The 18,562-nt window shown below is 30.8% G+C and overlaps 1 protein-coding gene and 1 long non-coding RNA gene across 2 annotated transcripts in view; one reads left to right on the forward strand and one right to left on the reverse strand.

The window, feature by feature from the left end:
- Window positions 1–18,562, forward strand: part of LOC115880113 — an 870,630-nt gene that overhangs the window by 527,369 nt on the left and 324,699 nt on the right. The window lies entirely within an intron of this gene.
- Window positions 15,686–18,250, reverse strand: LOC115880116. The gene is made up of 2 exons (XR_004049814.1): window positions 17,658–18,250; window positions 15,686–16,044 (listed from the first exon to the last, which is right to left on the reverse strand). It is a non-coding gene; the product is annotated as an uncharacterized LOC115880116 (long non-coding RNA).

An 18,562-nucleotide genomic window follows, 5' to 3' on the forward strand; every position in this document is an offset into this window, starting at 1 on the left:
GAAAAAATCAAAATAAAAATGAAACTTCTACGCCCTGTATCTCCGAAACTAAGCATTTTAGGACATACATTTATACGAACTTTTTTACTTATTTTTATATTTACAGAATATGCTGCCGTAGTTTCCGGAATACAGTTCGAACCATCCTGTATAAACGCTTAGTATTCTTTTTGATAACAATATTGACGTTGCGGAGAAGTCATTCTTCATATGTCTTATGGTTAACTGTGTCCACTTCCAAGTCACTGGTTCACTGTTTCTAATATACCAGGTAGCGTTAACAGTGCTCCTTAGTACTTTGTTTTGGAATCATTGGATTATTTCTCAATTACTTTTTCTAGTAGATACAACCCTACAATTGTGTATCGTATGTCCATACAGATTTGAGAATCTGTTGGTATAGCAGTAATTTGTCGTATACTGACAGGGTTGAATTTCATCCAAGAAACCGATATTTCTACTTTTTATACAATTTTTTTATTTGACCTTCAGTTCTTTCTTTTGACATGTCGTTCCTACATATTTCGCTGCCTTATCATATGATCCTTCAATTTATTGATTATGCTAAAATGTTGCTAAGTTGATCCTTTTGTAAGATTGGATTTTTTCTTGTTCAGTTTGATAAGCTACTCTTTGGTCCAGTTGAAAATTTTAAATAAATTGAAATACCGCCAATGTGCAAGAGCAAATTGATCCCATCTGCAAGTTATATATTATAAATATTTATATTTTCTCATGGTAAGTTCAGAGATGTCAATATCAGAGGTAGATTCCGCTAAAATACCTTCAATGTGCAAGAATAAATTATTTTTTTACATTAATATTAATTTTTAAAATTTATCTATACATTTTAGAAACCCAAAGATTTTTAGATAGGTAATCTGAAAACAACTAAATAGGTAAACTGGCCGATGTTCTGTTCTAGAAGCTTACTTTAACAGAGACATAATTTAAAGCTCCAGGCCGACTAGCTCCTTATAGTATCGAGGCTTTATTTACTCTAACCGTTTTAAAATGAAGTTAAACCCAATAGAAGCCAAAGTAGAGTCTATAAAACCTCCGAGTTGTTTAGTAGATTTCCAAAGGTATACTGACAAATCGTAAAATCCTTCTTTTTCTTTTGCTTCCTAGATCTTTGAGTTTTTTTGAAGTTCTTGTTTTTTTTATTCTTTTCCAGTCTGGAAGGATATATTTATTTTTTATTTGTTTCGAAAACTCACGAATATTCGATAATATTATAGAAACTCTCAAAATATTATAGGTATTATATTATAACATATGACTCTCCCTAGGCAGATGGTATCGAAGGCATAGTTTTTTATAAGTTGGTCGATATCGTCTACGTTTATATAATTTGCTTAAATATCCTGTTTTTGATTTTCTTCAAGTTTTTTTAATTTAATTGTGTTATTTATTTGTATAAAGCGGCGGCTACACGACAGCAACTGCCTGCACGGTATAGTTTGCGCAAACTAGAAGGAACACTGTGCGCTGTCCACACGATGCATGTAAGAGCGTACATTCATCATTATTTTTATTCTGAATTTGTGGTTCCGTTCGTGGAAATGTCAAGTGACGAATTATTGTTTTTTATTGCTTATTGTTAAAGAAAAAACAGCAAAATAAACGGTATAGATCGAAGTGGAGTAAAAACTGACTTAAATAGAAAACCATTTTCTTGTGCGCATCATTTTTTCTGTTTCTATCGGAATAATCTTTCAATTTTATCTTCCATAGACATGGCAATGATCAATATATTTCAATAAAACTCGTCATAAACTCCTTATTGAAAAAAGTACGAATATCAGACATTTTCTAAGAGTTGATAACTAATAACACAAAACCCACAAAAGTCACAAAACTGTACCTTAAACTCGCTGATACCGTCTACACGTATGATATCATCGCACAAACTGGTTTGCGCAAACTAAAATCTTTAGCAGCGCGACGTTTACGCAGGCCGCGCTTGTTGGTTTATGCGTGCTACCGTTTTACCGTCTACACACAGCGAGTTTCCGATACAAACAGGTTTGCGCAGGTAAGCTCGTGGTAAAGCTGGTACGTGTAGCCGGCCCTTAACATATTGCATTTTATGATAGTTTCTGCTGTTAATTTTTGTGAAAGTTTTTTTTGAGTTCTCTTGGCTGTTTTTTTGTATTTTCTTCTAGTTTCGTAATTGTTTTGTTTTTGTTTGTTAGTTTTCAAAGTAATTCTTGTTTTTATTGACCTCTTTTTAATTTTCTGTTCTTATGTTCATTTTTTTTGATTTTTGGTATACTTCTTCTATTGGTGTTAGTCTATCTAGATTAAATATTATTTTAAGTATTTTCTTTTGTTGTCTTTTTAACATGTTTAAGTTTTTTTTCTGTTATATTGCTCCATGGATTAATTAAATATACAGGGTGAGTCTTAAATAAGTGCAAATATTTTTAGGGATAGTATATTTCGACGCCAGAAACACGATTATGAGTTTTTTTTCACGATTTTTTTTGAATTTGAAATTTATTTTCAGAATTTTGGGATTTTTTTTTGTTTTCAGTTAAAAAACAAAATTTCTTAATAATATGGCAATATAGGTACGTTAAGTAATTTATAAGAAAGAAAATCAAGAAAAGATCCAGTGGTTCTCAAAATTTAAGCAAAAAATTATATTTTTTGAAATTTTCAGAGTATAGAGAATAACTCGATTATTTTGGACTAATTTGAAAAACAGCAAAGAAAAAATATGTTTCTTTTATCGAGATCTACCAGCCCTAAAGATATTTGCACTTATTTAAGATTCACCCTGTACCCTGTATATTGTTAGATGGAAATAACGTATGATATATTGATTTCTTTATTTTATCTGGTGTTATGTATATTAGTTTTACAGCGCTTTCAGATGGAGCGGACCGTCCGCGACTTCGAGCAATTACCACGAGTTTATATGAACAATTCCACATGGGTCGCGTATGCTCCGTCCGGATGAGCTATGTTGAAAAAACATCCGCGCGGACGGTCCGCTCCATCTGAAAACGCTGTTAGGCGTGGGGCATCTAGATCTGTTTATATGTGTGTCCCATTTTAAGTTAAAAACAGAAGAAAAATAGCTCAAAATCTCCATTTTAAGTTATTATGAATTTTCATTCCTAAATAATTAACTTCAAACATTTCTTCATTTTTTGCTCCTTTTTAACTATATTTAAGAGTCTATTACGCTGTACTGTTTGGGTTGCTCTCAGGGATCGGGTAAAACGGATGTGTGACCGAAGGAAATATATATTTTATTTCAGAAATCTGCCTAACGCTTAGTCCAATCCTGTCGTGGTAAGCCACACCCAAAATTCCAAACACACGTGCTGATTAAAGGCTGACGCTCACTAGACAGCAGCGGCGAAAAGGAATTTTTATAATACATAGTTTTAAATCGTTTCGCTGCCGACCGCTGCGTTTCCGCCAAGTGAGCGCACTCCCATTTAAAACTATGTATTATAAAAATTCCTTTTCGCCGCGCTGCCTTGCGCTCCGTCGCGCTTTCGTCTAGTGAGCGTCAGCCTTAAGCCTCGATTAAGGTTTGCAGAGCTTCAGCATTTGTCATAAAATAGCGAGCAATTTGTTACAAAACCATATAAATTATATATCATTGTAATCACAAAACTTCAATCTATCTTCGTATTTTAACGGAATTTTAAATTATGTCTTTATTTTCGAGACAATTTAGTCCAAACGTAAAGAATATTTTGTTGATGTTTGACCATCAAAATCTTAAAAATAATGAAGTTGTCTAAAAATGTGCTACAATACACGTAGAGTTTAATCCTTTATCTTTAATTTTCTTCTTCATTTGTGTAAAAATACCTAGCCTAACGCTTATTTTGCTACTTTTTCGGACTAGTGAAATGGACTCTATCTCAACCCTAGACTGCATTGTGTGTGTGAACAGATACAATTATTAGTTAAAAAAATTAAGTATTTAGGGGTTGTGATAGATCAGCATTTAAGGTGGAATGAGCATTGCCATGACGTTTCCGGGACCTGACGTGTACCTCTTAAGAGGTATAGTAAATTGTAATTTATTGAAAGTAATTTACAACGCCTTTTTAAAATCCATTATAACTTATTGTCTAACTATATGGGGCGGGAGTTTTAATAATGCAATACGTAAAGTTATCACAGCACAAAATACTGTCTTAAAAAATTATTTATAACAAAGATTTTAAACACCCAACAAATAACCTATATAAAGACGTAAACTTACTTCTATTGCGTGCGTTGAATATACACTCCTGCTTATTGTATATCTCGAAAACAAAAAATACCCTCTCTTATTTCAATAATGTATATAGTACTAGATCTATGTCACCGCTTCGCGTACCCCTGTATTCAAAAACTCATACACAGAGGACAGTAACTTATTTCGCTCCTAAACTTTTTAATATGCTTCCAGATTGTATTAGAAATTCTTTAAATAATAAACGAACATTCAAATCTCTTTATTCATTTTTTATTCATAATAAACGAACATTCAAATCAATTATTCATCGCTTTTGTATATATTTAATACTATTTATCTTTAAAAGTTGATTGTATCTGTCTGTATTTTTTTTCTCTTATTTCCTTTTTTTACTAGATACTCTCTTATATTACTAGTTTTTATTACCATTGACAAATTACTTATTACAAAAAATGTGTGTCAATTTTTAACATCGATTTTTACATCAATCGTCCAGGTCGCCGCACCGCCTTGTCCCCGTCTTCGCTCCCGCTTGAAACTCGCCATCTTTAAATTCAGATACATGCTTTTGCAACACAAGTTAAAGGTGACATCTTGTGTTGCCTTCACTTATCGCAAAAGCATGTGTCAGTACATTAATATATTTTGTTATAAATACACGAAAACCTAATAATAAAAAAAATGTATTGTACTTATTTTATGTATTGTATTGAATTGTATATAGAAATAAATTTTGATAGTGTTTAAAGCTTGATAGTGTTGTTTCATATTGATCCTTATAAGTGGGTTTTAATTGCAATGACCGGGCCGTTCGAATATTTCATATAAAAAAGACGTCATAACAATTAAACCTGTCAAAGTTCTCGGGTCGAAAACTACTTCCACAGTAACTATAAGTTACAGCTCCACACCGGCTGGTCTCTTAGTATCGAAGTGTTATTTACTCTAACCATTTTAAAAGGCCGTTAAACCCAATAGGAGGGAAAATAGAGTTCATAAAACCTCGCAGTTAACTGGATTTTTAAAGGTACACTCACAATGTATAACCAACTCACAAATCGAAAAAAAATCATCAAAATCCTTTCTATTTTGCTTCTTAGTGCCTTCAGTTCTTTAGATCTAAAGAACCATTTTACTATTGCTTCTTAGTATCTCAACTTTTTCGAAAGCTTTGTTCTTTCAGTTCTATTTTCCTGCATAGAAATACTAATATAGAACTGTAAAATTAGTATACACTTACCTGCACGAAAAACGGGCACCTTAACATATTGATATATTTTAAAGCTTAACATATTTTGTTCTAGTGGGTCGATTTTGATGATTCTTAAAGCAAATTGTAGCCAAATTATTTGACTTTTTAATATCTGTGAAACTCTAAATTAAAAATGAGAGTGCCAATTATTACAGAGGAAAACAAAATATTGATATTTTGGTGAAAGTTTGAAACACTCTGTGGAATATGTTAACAAAGCAAAGAATTTAAAAATAATTTTATTATCTAAGTACCTCTTTTCGCGATAGTTTGTTTTTGATTCATCTCAATAACTTTATTTTTATTGGAGATATTCGCTTTTGAATAAGTATTTTAGCATTTTGAGCCTCATCAACACACTTAAGAAATAGTGTTTATTGTTTTTGTAATGTCATTGTCATTGAAAAGTCATATTATTATTGTTTATTGACGGTTACTCCAGTAGAGCTTTTTTTAACTTTCGAAGTATCTATTGTTGCTTTCATGGTGATCATCAACTTTAGGACTTAAAACCATATCTGCTAGAGTAACTGCCCAACAGACAATAATAATCTGATTTTTCAAAGATAGTAACATTACAAAAATTATAAACACTATTTTATAAGTCTGTTAACTGTATAGCTTTAATATAGCTTTAATATAGCTTTAATATAAAAAATTCGAAAGAATGTTAGCGTGTAATATCTCCAAAAAAAAAAAAGCATAATCATAAAACAAATTATCGGAAAAAGACATATAATATGCAACCTAGATGATAAAATTATTTTTAAATTCTTTGCTTTGTTAACATATTCCACAGGGTATTTCAAATTTTCATAAAATATCAACATTTTGTTTTTCCTCGTATAATTGACAGATGACATTTTTCAGTTTTAATTTAGAAAGCGATATTAATTAATTTATACTTATAAAGCGGTATAAAAAAGTATAAGGCGGTATAAAAAACAAATAATGTAGCTACAAAAATTTAAGGTGCCCGTTTTTCGTGCCGGTGAGTGTAGAAGTAGGTATATTTTTGACTTTTGCCTCGAAAACTATCAAGAGATGCGATTTGATTTTGATTCATATAAGTTTCTTTTTTGAAGTGAAACTTCTTTACGCGCGCTGGGAGTAAAAATTCAAGGCCGTGAGACACGAGCTAGCGAGATGGTCGTGACACATGAGCTAGCGGTAACGAAAAGTGGTAACGGCTTAGGAATACGTGACCTGTATTTGTGAGCAGTCCGCGTGTTGTATATTGATATTTTATTACAAATTTTGTGAAAGTGTAAATGTAAATTAGCCCGCGGTTACATTGGACGCGGGTCCGTGCGTTTTTTAAACGTGCGAGCTCTGACAGAATTTACTCGCACGACTATTTTATTTTAGTGGTTACATTAGATGCGCGTTCATGGTGTCTTCTGTGTCGAGTTTGTCAAAACGGACGCCACTACTATGATGCTGTCTGAGGATTTAATGTTAAAATAACTACTTATAAACAGAAGAAAATGTTAGGTAAATGATTTCTATGCAAGAAAAGGCGAAGAAAATGAATATGTAAAATATTTGGTGAATTAAAACAGCAACCGGTCAAATTTTTTGAATACTTTACAATGTTTCCAGCAACATCAATATATCTAAAATAAAAATAAACCTGGTATTTAAAAATATTGAAATAAATTTTTCGAGAATATATTGGGCCCAGAGATATAAAAATTCGAACGCTCGGACGTGCACGTATTAAAAAAACAAACCAGTTTGTTTTCATCCGACCAACGGAAATTGACGTACGTGCACGGACGCGCAAACTCCGATGCAATGTAATCGCCTGCGTAGATATCATTTGTTTGTTTTTTTGCTGCGTGCACGTCCGAGCACGTACGACCAAAAAAACGCACGGTCACGCATCCAATGTAACCACGGGCTTAGAGTAGTTGTAAATTATTTATTATTTTTTTATTTTACGCGTGTAAAACTAATTGTTACACATAAAAAAAAATTACACGTAAAAAATATTTTTATAATTTATTACTTTTTCAACATTTCAAACTACACTTTTTCAAACATGTCCTTCAAATCCTTCAAATTAATAGCTGTTAGTAATTAGTTTCGCTTCAAATATGCGCACATAGTGCAACAACAATTTTTTTTATTTCCACATTTCATTTAAATACGACGCGACGCACAGTGGGGCAGGATTAACTAAATATGTCGAAAAAGTTTGGATGAGAGTGCACATATATTTTACGAATAATTAACATGTTATAAAGTGACTTTTATCGAAAAATGGTTATTGCTTAGCGGTATGACTATTATACAGGATGGGTCAACAAAAAAATACTTTATTTTTCGAAAGTTTAGATATTTTTATTACTTTAATTTCAGCAGGTTATAAAGAGACTTTTATCAAAAAATGGCTATTGCTTAGCGGTATGACTATTATACAGGGTGGCTCGACAAAAAAATCACTTTATTTTTCGAAGGTTTAGATATTTTTATTACTTTAATTTCAGCAGGTTATAAAGTGGCTTTAATAAAAAAATGGCTAATACTTAGCAGTATAACTATTATACAGGACGGGTAAACAAAAAAAAATCACTTCATTTTTCGAAAGTTTACAACGGTTATTTTAACTATATATTGGACTAGAAAGTCCAATTTAGGTAGAATTTACTGAAGTTTAAAATTTAGTCTTCATTTTTAGAAAATGTTAAATATGTATATCAAAAACCTTACATTTTAGTCTTATGCTTCTCTAATGAAACTCACCTTTATTTCTTTCTAGAATCCGAAAATCAATTAATATACAGGGTGTCCCAGAAATAAATGCAAGTATTATAACTGGTAGTATAGTTCAACCCCAGAAACATGCCTATGAGGTTCTTTACGCGAAAAAAAATGAAAATTCGGAATTTTTGGATTTTTTCTTTAGTTTTTAGTCAAAAAACATAATTTCTTGATAATATGGCAACATAGGTAGTAGATTAAATTTACAAGAAAGAAAATCCAGAAAAGATCCAGTGGTTCTCAAAATTATAGCAAAAAATATTTTTTTGAAATTTTCAAAGTAAATTAACACGGTTATTTTTATTTTAGACTTATTTGAAAAATGATAAAGATAAAATATGTTTCTTTTATGGAGATCCCCTTAGAATACTTGCACTTATTTCTGGGACACCCTGTATAGGGTTTCCCAGAAAAAAAAGTAAAAATACAGTAAAAAATACCCAGTAAGAATACAACTTTGATGTGTAACTTTTTTTGGAGACACCTTGTAGAACTCTATATATTTTAAAAAAATGCTCTAAATTGCTAAGTATTTGCTTACAAAATTGCATTTCAATGTAAACATTCATTCAGACATTCTTCTTTGAGGTTCCGTGTAGTATGAGTAGTATGAGAGGTGTGCCACCCTGTATACCAAACATTTAATAAACTTTAATATCGAAATAGTTTTTGCAGTATTTGTGGTCGTAGGTAAAGTTTAGTACGTAAATTTTGTTGCAAAATTATAGTAATGCGCTTATACGATACTACACCCATCACCACACGTCTTGTCACAACTTGTGTCGCAACTTTTCTATTCGCCCGTAATATATTTTTTACAGTACTCATTACGTAATATAGTATTTCATCCATTTTCTATTTGTATACTATATATCCAGAAGAAAATAGCAGAGAAATGTCAATACTTGCCGAAGAAAATTTAGCATGAATAAATTTAGCGATAATTTATGATTAATTTTTCGACTATTCATAGGTTCATTAAACTTAAAATAATTTACAATGGGGCAAGAACGGGCAAAATTTTTCGTTATAATATTAAATTGTTTGGATGGAGGAAAAATAATGTATGTCAAAATCAGGCGGATGTAGGAAGATTCATAACTAAACTACTTTGTGATTTTCAAATTTAATTAAGAGGATGCAAATTTTAAGTTAAACCGTAGCTTACTAAAATGCCGTTAATAGGTATGACGTCGTTGATGTGACGCACTTGATGGCTTTATGAAATATAGAAATTTTATTTAAGGACTAACCAACGCTATCCACCCCACCAAATAACCAACTTAACCACCGCAACTAACCTCGACACTGATAAAAAATATAAAAAACAAATATAAATTAGTAAAAATAAACCAACCCCACCAAATAACCAACTAACCAATGAATTAACACCCTCCAAATAACCACGCTAACAAACCCGCCAAATAACTAAACCAATCCAACTAAAAAGAGTGAAACCAATGCAATAAGATCACGCTATAAGCAAAAAAAAAATAAAAAAGTCTTGGTCGGCGTGAGATTTGAACCACGGACCATTCGCTTACGAAGCGATAGCCTCAGTAACCACTGACCCACAGGTGCTCTTGCAGAATGCTTAAGGCTAGGCATTACTTTCCGCCGACATGAACGACGTCACAATATATATTAACGGCATTTTAGTAGGCTACCGTTTAACGGCTGTTTAAGTACATCCTTAAAAATATTAATATCAACTCAGCTTTGTATTCTTTATTAAATCATAGAAATTCAAAGATAGGCACAACAAAGTAATTGCTTGCTATTCATCCTCGTTATCATCAAAAATATCTATTAACGGCATTTTAGTAGGCTACCGTTTAACGGCTGTTTAAGTACATCGTTAAAATAAATATAAACTTATTATTAGAAAATCAAATATAAAATAGGAGTAAAATGAAAGGCCGGCTCAAGAAAATCGAAACAATTTTAGTTGATACGCAAAAACAAAGACTATTTCTAAGCAACCACTGTCGATTCAGCGCCTATATTATTATATAATATTCAGCGGCATATAGCCTACAATAATACATGAATTTCACCTGAATTAGGAAGATTTAGTTTTTAATACTTATTGTATATAAATTGCCAATTCTACCCCAGTGTGCGACGTCCGAGCATTATTGTTTTTATTATCAAAAAATATAATATTATTCAGATATGCATGTAACAGTATGCATAGTGTGAACAGATATGTCATAAATATACTTAACTCGCAAACATACACACAAAAAATATTCTCTTGAAACACTAGTATACTCTTGTTCAAAGATCCAAACAAGGAGAATAGGTGGCTGCAATAACCAGGCAGCTCTATTTAAAAAAAATGCCATCTAAACCAAACATATCTAGGGTATCTGCGGTTTTTGCTGCAAACCGAAATCAAAGCAGCTTCAATTACATTGCCAGATATGTATTATTATATGGACATTGTGTTATGGAGATTGTTATATAGAGATTGTTGCAAAGTACAATCCGCCTAATTTTAGACATTCTATTTAAAAAAATGAAACTTATTATTTGCAAATTTGACAGTTCTGACGGTTTTCTGTTGTTACGAAAATCAGAATGTAACGATTCAAGCAAAACTCTAAAATTTTCATAATCCAAACTTTCTTTTAAAACTAATATTTATCGAGATAAATTAGTTAAAATATGCGTGAACACTTTGTACATAGTTTATTAAAAAATAAGGCCATAACAGCATAGTAAACCTAAATTAAAAATTTCAAAAGAAATTCCTTAAAGCATAAGGCCATAACAGTATAGTAAACCTAAATTAAAAATTTCAAAAGACATTCTTTAAAGCATTAAGTTCTTTTTATAAAATTCAAATTAAAACCTGTATTTTTACTTCCAGGTAAAATTAAATGAAACCTCCTCTGGTTACATTCAAACTCAATTTTCAATTTCTGTTAAATAGCGTTAAAAATTCCATACATTGGAAACCTTTTCAGTAGCATTCGCAGAAAACCAAGATGGAGAAAGATTCGTTGCTTCTCTCTGTACCTGGATTTTAAAATGCTTTTCATACAAATTACGTATCTTGAATATTTTACTTTGTATTAGATATTTATAAATGGTTTCCATGTGCAGTTCTTTTATGAATTATTTTAATCTAGAAATGCCCATATTTTATTTAAACTGTTCGATATTTATTAATAAATAAGAAAAAATATTCCAATGAAAAATTAGATTTTATATAACATCGTTTAATTAAAATGTTTAGAGAAATAATGTCAAGTCAGCTTTGTATTCTTTATTAAATCATACGAATTCAAAGATAGGCACAATAAAGTAATTGCTTGCTGCTAATTGAAGTAATTGAAGCTGCTTTGATTTCGGTTTGCTGCAAACCGACAGCAAAGCAGCTTCAATTACGTAGCCATATACTAATATGTACTGTTTTATGGATATTGTTGTTATGGAGATTGTTATATAGAGATTGTTGCAAAGTACAATCCGCCTATTTTTAAAACATAATTCAGTAAAAATCTCATTTTCGTATAAAGTCGAGCTACCTGGTTATTGCAGCCACCTCTTCAATATTTAAAGCAAGCACATTCCTTTCTATTGCACTGTTTTACAAATATATTTTTGAAAGCCTTGACCTGCGAATCGTGACTGATATGGAGCTGCTCCTTTGACTGTAATTAGTCCATCAAGAATTTCACCTTCAAAACCTATCAAGTTTGTTGCTATACAGGGTGAGTCTTAAATAAATGCAAAAATATTTTCAGGGCTTATAGATCTTGATAAAAGAAACAGATTTTTTTACCGCTTTTCAAATAAGTTCAATGTAACCGAGTTATTCAAGTTTGGAAATTTAAAAATAATTTATTTATAAAAAATGTTGAATGCTACCGGATATTTTCTGTATTTGCATCTCTTTTTAGTGTCGTAACCATGTACGGTAATATCAGAGATGATATACCGTGGGAAAATTTGCGATGAGGAGACAGTTCTAAAAAGTTTTCTAAAATATACAGGAGAATTTGAAAGAAAATGCACGATTTTCAACATATTTTTTTGCAAAAAAAAACTCATAGACGTGTTCCTGTACAAATCACACTCTATTGTGTGCGCAGCTATTACCAGTATTTTCTATAAAAAAGATTGGAGTGATTGAAAAAATTTCAATCTACCTTTTTTGGAATGCTGGATCACTCTGTGTATGTCCAACATTGGATAAATTTACAATATTTTTGATGATGGCGATGATGAATAGCAAGCAATTACTTTGTTGTGCCTATCTTTGAATTTCTATGATTTAATAAAGAATAGAAGGCTGAGTTGATATTAATATTTTTAAGGATGTACTTAAACAGCCGTTAAACGGTAGCCTACTAAAATGCCGTTGATAGATATTGTGACGTCGTTCATGTCGGCGGAAAGTAATGCCTAGCCTTAAGCTATCTGCAAGAGCACCTCTGGGTCAGTGGCTGAGGCTATCGCTTCGTAAGCGAATGGTCCGGGTTGTCCAAAATAATTGCACTCTTGAGGCCTTTGGATAGCCAAAATGGTCAATTTTTAAACAATTTTTAATAGCTAACAACATGCAAAGCCAAATTTTTAAATGAATAATTTGAAGACTAAACAACAAACTGTGTCGGACGGCAAATAAACTGCCAACGTTACTTCAATCATATTTTCCAAACGCTAGGCTCAAACGCGAATTCGGCCGTATAAACTGCCAACGTTAGTTCAATGTAATCATATTTTGCAAACGTAGACTCGAACGCTTGCGACTTTAGCCGAATATTGTATTACGTTGGCAGAATATGAATATGCGTCCGGGTTCAAATCTCACGCCGACCAAGACTTTTTTTTATATATTTTTTGCTTATAGCGTGATCTTATTGCATTGGTTTCACTCTTTTTATTTGGGTTGGTTTAGTTATTTGGCGGGTTGGTTAGCGTGGTTATTTGGAGGGTGTTAATTCATTGGTTAGTTGGTTATTTGGTGGGGTTGGTGGATTTTTACTAATTTATATTTGTTTTTTATATTTTTTATCAGTGTCGAGGTTAGTTGCGTTGGTTAAGTTGGTTATTTGGTGGGGTGGATAGCGTTGGTTAGTCCTTATAAAATTTCTATATTTCATAAAGCTGTCAAGTGCGTCACATCAACGACGTCATACCTATTAACGGCATTTTAGTAAGCTACCGTTTAACGGCAGTTTAAGTACAGCCTTTTTTTAAACGTTTTAATTAAACAATGTTTAAAATATTTCATTTCAGTGGAATATTTTTTCTTATTTATTATTAAATCTCGAACAGCTTATATAAAATATGAGCATTTCTAGATTAAAATAATTCATAAAAGAACCGCAAATAAAAACCATTTATAATATATAATACAAAGTAAAATATTTAAGATACGAGATTTGTATGAAAATCATTTTAAAATCCAGGTACAGAGAGAAGCAACGAATATTTCTCCGTTTTGGTTTTCTGCGAATGCTACTGAAAAGGTTTCCAATGTATGGAATTTTTAACGCTATTTAACAGAAATTGAAAATTGAGTTTGAATGTAACCAGAGGAGGTTTCATTTAATTTTACCTGAAAGTAAAAATACAGGTTTTTTTTTTGAATTTTATAAAATGAACTCAATGCTTTAAGGAATTTCTTTTGAAATTTTTAATTTAGGTTTAGGCCTTATTTTTTAATAAAATATGTACAAAGTATTCACCAGTGGCGGCTCGTCAAGGTAGGCAAGGTAGACGACGCGCGGCGCCTACCATAAAATTTTGGCAGAATTTAAGCGGCTTATTACATTAACTAATAAATAATTATTATTTACTATTAATGTTGCCATTACATAAAAATACTGTTAATACACGGAAGTGTGTTGTAATAATCAATATTATTTTAATATTTGTGGTCTTGTATATTAAAATATTCACTACCGCTGGTGTACGCTGACTGTGCCGCTGCGTTAGAAAACAAAATAATTTTGACCGTTGGAGTAATGCAAACGCCTTTGCTCGGCGATTTCTACATCGCCTACTATCAGAGTCGATGCTCGACGTACGGCAGTCTTCTGTCTCTGTCTGACTCATCGTGCGGTAGCGACGCGAGGTAAGTCGTAGTTATAACTGTTTAGTTATAACACTAAAACAGTGTTTATTCATATATTTGATATAGGTAAATACTTATATTTATATTCGTAATCATATATACATTAATGGTTAATTATTAAATATTTATAATAAAAAGTCTATTTTTTTAGTACATACAATAAATATTACACAAAGTAGCATAATAAACAAGTAGTTAATAAAAATTATACTTTCAGATTCTGTACAAATACATGTTCATGTGACTAATGACTATTATGCACATGAATAAATTAGTAAATAATGCATGAAAAGAGTTACAACTAAATACTGCATCAATTTACGTTTATATACGTTCATTTCTCTTTCACAAAATTTGCATTGCAAAACCATGGTTATAAAATTGAAAAAATTGTTAGTAAATGTTCTGTGGCCAGGATTAACACAGTTTTACATATTATGTTTATTGATTTTTAATATCAATTACAATATATCGACAACTAATACTTTTTAACTGCAAGCTTTAAATAAAAATCCATTTTTTTGAAAAATACAAAATTTTCAGCATTTTTACTTCGCGAAACAATCTGCATAAACGTGTTCTTGGGATCGAAATATATCACCCTTTCCCCGTGGAAATTGTTGATGATTAAGATTAAGATTAATTAGATTAGATGTTATTTTTAAGATTCACACCATAGACTTAGAATAAAATATAGACTGAGCATCTCATTCATAAATAGCTGGAAGATGCGGACAGACAACGTCTTGTTATTGTTGTGTTATTGTTTTTGGCTCTAACGAGTGCGACACGAGCGATAGATAGGCTGTCTCCGTCGTAACGGTCGTTTCCTGACGGCTCTGCCGCCCAACGCAACACTGTCTTTTGTTTCTTCAGTGCACCTGCACTCTCCGTATCATAGGCGGGTATTTTTTTAATTTTAATGAAGCTATAATTCAATTAAAAATATATCGTATTTAAACTTTTTATATTATTAAGATTTAGGATAAAGAAAATAGTTTAATATAAAGCAAAGTTTAGGACTTAGAAAAAAAAACGTCTTAGAGTCTAAAAACGATAAAAATAATAAAGTACATGTTATAGAAGAAATTTTAATAATCGAAATTATTTAATTTTTGAAATTGATGATAAATTATTAATTTAATAAAATATTAATTTTAGTCAAACATTTACAACTCTAATATTAATCAAAACAGGATCTATTCTATAGATATAATAGAACAGAAAGAGAAAAAACTTTATAATTGTTTAATTTTTTTTTCCGGTAAAAGTGATGTCTTATTATGTAAATTAGAAAAAACAGGAATCTGTTCCATTAAAGCAAGCTTTTAGGAAGTGAATAAAATGAAAACTACATTTATTTAACTCGTTACTGTCTTTATTATAGAGTAAGTATAATAATGGTAATGGTGACTATACTTTATTCAATGGAAATATGCACCAAATTCAAACAAATATAAAAGGCATGAGTATAAACAGTATTACTACAGTAATATTGAACATTGGTTCAAAAATATTACATTAATATAATACAATATTACTGTAGGTATTACTGTCAACGTGCAAGCTTGTTTGAAGCTTGATGTATTTGTATGCGCTTGGTACATCTTGGCGTTGGAAAATGTATAGAAAATTATTAAGAAAAACTAGTACGTAATGGGGGATATCTTGATATACAGAGTGGTCGGAATTGTATTCAGGAAACTTTGGCAGCATAATCTGCAAATAAAATCAGTAAAAAAAATAGTATAAATTTATGTCCTAAAATGCTTCGTTTCAGAGATACAGAGTGTAGAAATTTCATTTTTATTTCGCTTTTTTCCAAATAATTTATGAAGAATGTATTGATTAATTCGTTTCCAAATATCTTGAGAACTATACTTGTGGCGAGTGTCAACAAGAGACCTTATTAAGTAAAAAACGTTGGAAATGTAAATTTTTCTCAGTAGTTTTATATAGATACAGACAAAAAGTATTACTCTTCAAATAACTTAAAAAATATGTAGGTGGCGCCCCCTATTAGTAAAAGTCAAATTGACATCTAAATCTAATTTTTCATGTCAAAAAACTCCCAAACGCCAATTTTCGTCCAAATATTGACGTCACTTCAGAAATTATTTGGAAAAAAATCGAAATAAAAATGAAACTTCTACACCCTGTATCTCCGAAACGAAGCATTTTAAAAACTTACAAGTTCATTTTTTTAGAAAGCCAATGCAACATTTCTGAGTTTCAAATAAAGATAAAAAACAGTAAAACATATAATAATAATATGTAAATTATTTTCTTGGATACATACATATATGGCAAATAATAACAGATTGTTTTATTAAAGATTTACGTTTTGGTTAATTCTAAAACTATCTTCAGATTATATGTGATATTACTTAAGTGATATTACATTATAAAAGAAAAAATGAAAATTATACCTTATAATCGAAAAAAAACGGCGTCAGCGATGGCTATGAAATGAAGATCGCTGTCATTTTATATGTAAAATTATATGGAGTATGTATCGATGGTTTTTTCCAAGCCAACTGGACGCCGTTTTTTTCGATCATACGGTATTACAAATTAATAATAGATTAACAGTCGAGAAAAAAAAAGAAAAAACTCTAGGTAAGTACTGGATAAATTTTAAAATGGCATATTTATTTTATCTTTGTTTAATATAAAAAAAACGAAATATCTACCTGGTTTACATAACCCTGTATAATTTGTGAAATAATAATGGACAAAAATGCAAGCGGTAAGAAAAATATTTACAAAAAATATGTACTTGTTTACATTTCTGGACCATTGTTCGTCATTTTTGTTATCATAATGGTGACCCTATCATAAAAACGTAGTTATTTCTATACCTGATGTGAAACTATAGGGAAAAAGTAATGTTTGTAAAATATTTTAGTCTTGAAAAAAAATAAGGAATGTTTGGTATTTTAAAATGTTTGGTAGCTTGTAATTTTTTCGACTTTCTCGATTGTTTATAGTTTATAATAAGCCTTAAAAATTGTTGTTTCATAATGGAATATCATTCTGGAATTCCTGTATGTTATTTTAGATTCTAAGGATGGTTTTAGAATAAAAAGAAACACATTTTTCATAAAAAAAAGCATTAAATTAACCAATGCCCAAGAAAATAATGTGTCTACTTCTTATGTACTTAATAATGTATCTACTCGTTATATTAATAACGAGGTTAGTAAGAACCTTTACGTAAATGATAAATATAAAAAATACAGATTTTCCAGGGTTTATAATTTACTAAATTATTATCTAAATAAGCGCCTTTCTACAACGCCACTGACGCCAAAATAGTAAATTTGACTTACCTGTGGAATGTTGTTCCAGGACTTAAATAGTCCAATTTCTTACAAATTTGGCACTGACGAACCATGTTTTATAGTTTTTAAATAAAAAGTAATCAAAATAAACACTAAACCGACACTACACACTAAGAAAATCGAATCCAAAAAATACAAAATCAAAACATCCAATAAAAACAATAAAATAGCCATGGAGAAACTGTGACAACAAGGTTTTACGACACGTGCTTTACTCTACTATGGCTCTACTACGAGAGAATAAAGAATGAACAGGCGACCCGGCGATTGATGGGTGTTGCCAAATTGTAAAGAATTTGTCATTTTTAAATAGTCTCCGACTTATAATTTAGTAGTATAGGGACTATTTAATACATCTTTCTACTATTAAACACTACTTTATTAAAATACAGTTTTAATATCTCAATATATGTGTATAACAACAAAAAAAATATTAATAATATTTTAGACGTGACAACATAGGCTGGAGGCGAAAGACTCAGACGGCCGAGGTCAGCTGCACCCAGGAGTAAACATGTTTACAAAAATTAATATTGGACCGCGCTTAAATGTAAATAGTGTAGTCTATATTTTATTCTAAGTCTATGATTCACACTGTATTGTAATAACCAAACAAAAGAAAGGTGAATCATAATCAAGAATGTTATGAAAGTGCGTTTACTTGATCCATTCAAAAGTCTGAAATAAATTAGTAATTGCTGAAAAAATATTAAAAATAGATTATGAATTTACTAAAACAACAAAACCTTTTTGTGTTAATTTGACAATTTGCTTCATTCGCCGCTCTTGCTCGCTTAAAAAACGACAGATTGTGAAAATAATTAAAAAAAGCATTTGTATTTAAGTGGTAGATTTAATTGTCCAGTAAATGAACGTTGAAACGTGTAACTTTT

This window comes from Sitophilus oryzae, unplaced genomic scaffold (assembly GCF_002938485.1).
Source record: "Sitophilus oryzae breed Bouriz unplaced genomic scaffold, Soryzae_2.0 scaffold_1614_pilon_pilon, whole genome shotgun sequence".
Classification (NCBI taxonomy): Eukaryota; Metazoa; Arthropoda; class Insecta; order Coleoptera; family Curculionidae; genus Sitophilus; species Sitophilus oryzae.